Source organism: Tupaia chinensis, unplaced genomic scaffold (assembly GCF_000334495.1).
Source record: "Tupaia chinensis unplaced genomic scaffold, TupChi_1.0 Scaffold149448_1, whole genome shotgun sequence".
In the NCBI taxonomy this organism is placed as follows: domain Eukaryota; kingdom Metazoa; phylum Chordata; class Mammalia; order Scandentia; family Tupaiidae; genus Tupaia; species Tupaia belangeri.
This window is the reverse complement of record NW_006209292.1, coordinates 1,070,101-1,072,517: the sequence shown is the minus strand read 5'-3', so window position 1 is coordinate 1,072,517 and position 2,417 is coordinate 1,070,101. Positions and strand designations below refer to the sequence as shown.

The window sequence follows — 2,417 nt, the reverse complement described above, 5'->3', positions numbered from 1 at the left end:
TGTCTGTCTTTCTGTCTGTCTTTCTGTCTGTCTTTCTGTCTTTCTGTCTGTCTGTCTGTCTGTCTTTCTGTCTTTCTCTTTCTGTCTGTCTGTCTTTGTCTGTCTTTCTGTCTTTCTTTTTCTGTCTCTGTCTTTGTCTATCTGTCTTTCTGTCTGTCGGTCTTTCTCTTTCTGTCTTTGTCTGTCTTTCTGTTTGTCTTTCTGTCTGTATTTGTCTTTGTCTGTCTTTCTATCTGTCTGTCTGTCTTTCTGTCTTTGTCTTTCTGTCTGTCTGTCTTTTTGTCGGTCTGTCTTTCTCTTTCTGTCTGTCTCTTTCTGTCTTTGTCCGTCTTTCTGTCTGTCTTTTTCTGTCTTTCTGTCTTTCTATTTGTCTATCTGTCTTTCTGTCTGTCTCTGTCTTTGTATTTCTGTCTGTCTTTCTGTCTTTCTGTCTTTCTATCTGTCTTTCTGTCTTTCTCTTTCTGTTTCTTTCTTTGTCTGTCTGTCTGCCTTGCTGTCTGTCTGCCTTTCTGTCTGTCTGTCTTTCTGTCTGTGTCTGTCTTTCTGTCTTTCTGTTTGTCTGTCTGTCTTTCTGTCTTTCCGTCTGTCTGTCTTTCTGTCTACCTTTCTGTCTTTCTTTCGTTCGTTCTTTCGTTTGTTCTTTCGTTCTTATTTGTTCATTCATTTGTTCATTCTTATTCTCTCGTTCTTTCATTCTTTTGTTCTTTTGTTCGTTCTTTCGTTCATTCATTCTTTTGCTTGTTCTGTCTTTCTGTCTGTCTTTCTGTCTGTCTTTCTGTCTGTCTTTCTGTCTGTCTTTCTGTCTGTCTTTCTGTCTGTCTTTCTGTCTGTCTTTCTGTCTGTCTTTCTGTCTGTCTTTCTGTCTGTCTTTCTGTCTGTCTTTCTGTCTTTCTGTCTGTCTGTCTGTCTGTCTTTCTGTCTTTCTCTTTCTGTCTGTCTGTCTCTTTCTGTTTTTGTCGGTCTGTCTTTCTGGAGAGTGACAAAGAGAGAGAAGGAAAGTGAGAAATCACTCCCCGGGGGTATGGCCCGTGCCACAGTCCTTTGTCCTCCATTCTCCTCACACACTCACCCAGTGAGATTTTCAAGCCACTGGATCCAGGACTTGAACCGTGGTCAGCCATGTGGGAGTCCAGCGCCTTAACCACCACACCACCAGCTGGCCCCAGATGAGCAATTTTTATGTCAGCCGCCCAGCTTGTGGGGTTAGGGCAGCGCGAGCTGACTGTTAGACCTTCCCTTCCTGAGCAGAAGACACTCTGGACAGAGTAAGTCAGGGCTCCCACCTGGCCTGCTCCTACCAAACAGTGTGGACCACCCTGAGGACGCTTCCTCCTCCACCTCCCCTCAAGCCCTCAGGTGGGCCTCGCCCTGCCAGTTCCTGGGGAGGAGACCGCTGTCTGTCTGCCTGCCTTTTTTTGTCTGTCTGTCTGTCTTTCTGTCTGTCTGTCTTTCTGTCTCTTTGTCTGTCTGTCTGTCTTTCTGTCTGTCTTTCTCTTTCTGTCTGTCTCTTTCTGTCTTTGTCTTTCTGTCTGTCTGTCTTTCTCTTTCTGTCTGTCTGTCTTTGTCTGTCTTTCTGTCTTTTTGTCTGTCTTTCTCTTTCTGTCTCTGTCTTTGTCTATCTGTCGTTCTGTCTGTCTGTCTTTCTCTTTCTGTCTTTGTCTGTCTTATTGTTTATCTTTCTGTCTGTCTTTGTCTTTGTCTGTCTGTCTTTCTGTCTGTCTTTCCATCTATCTGTCTGTCTGTCTTTCTGTCTTTGTCTTTCTGTCTTTCTGTCTGTCTTTTTGTCTGTCTGTCTTTCTGTCTGTCTGTCTGTCTTTCTCTTTCTGTCTGTCTCTTTCTGTCTTTGTCTGCCTGTCTTTCTGTCTGTCTTTGTCTGTCTTTCTGTCTTTCTCTCTATCTGTCTATCTGTCTTTCTGTCTTTCTGTCTGTCTCTGTCTTTGTCTGTCTGTCTTTGTCTGTCTTTCTGTCTGTCTTTCTGTCTGTCTTTCTCTTTTTCTGTCTGTCTTTCTGTCTGTCTGTCTTTCTGTGTCTGTCTGTCTTTCTGTCTGTCTTTCCGTCTGTCTTTCATTCTGTCTGTCTTTTCTTCGTTCTTTCATTTTTTCATTCATTCCTTCGTTCTTCTTTCTTCTGTTCATTCATTCTTTTTTCATTCATTCATTTGTTATTTCTTTTGTTCGTTCGTTCTTTTGTTCGTTAGTTCATTCTTTCTGTCAGTCTGTCTTTCGTTCATTCTTTTGTTCTTTTGTTCATTCCTTCATTCTTTCTTTTGTCCTTTCATTCGTTCTTTTTTCATTCGTTTGTTCATTCTTTCGTTCTTTTGTTCATTCTTTTGTTTGTTTTTTCATTCTGTCTGTCTCTCTGTCTCTCTGTCTCTCTGTCTCTCTCTCTCTTCCTTTCTTTTTTTCAATTTTACCAGA

General features: G+C 42.0%; 1 protein-coding gene across 4 annotated transcripts in view; it reads left to right on the top strand.

Moving 5' to 3' along the window:
* MTMR1 (myotubularin related protein 1) overlaps nucleotides 1-2,417 on the top strand; it is a 66,543-nt gene that overhangs the window by 38,649 nt on the left and 25,477 nt on the right. The gene's annotated exons all lie outside the window — the stretch shown is intronic.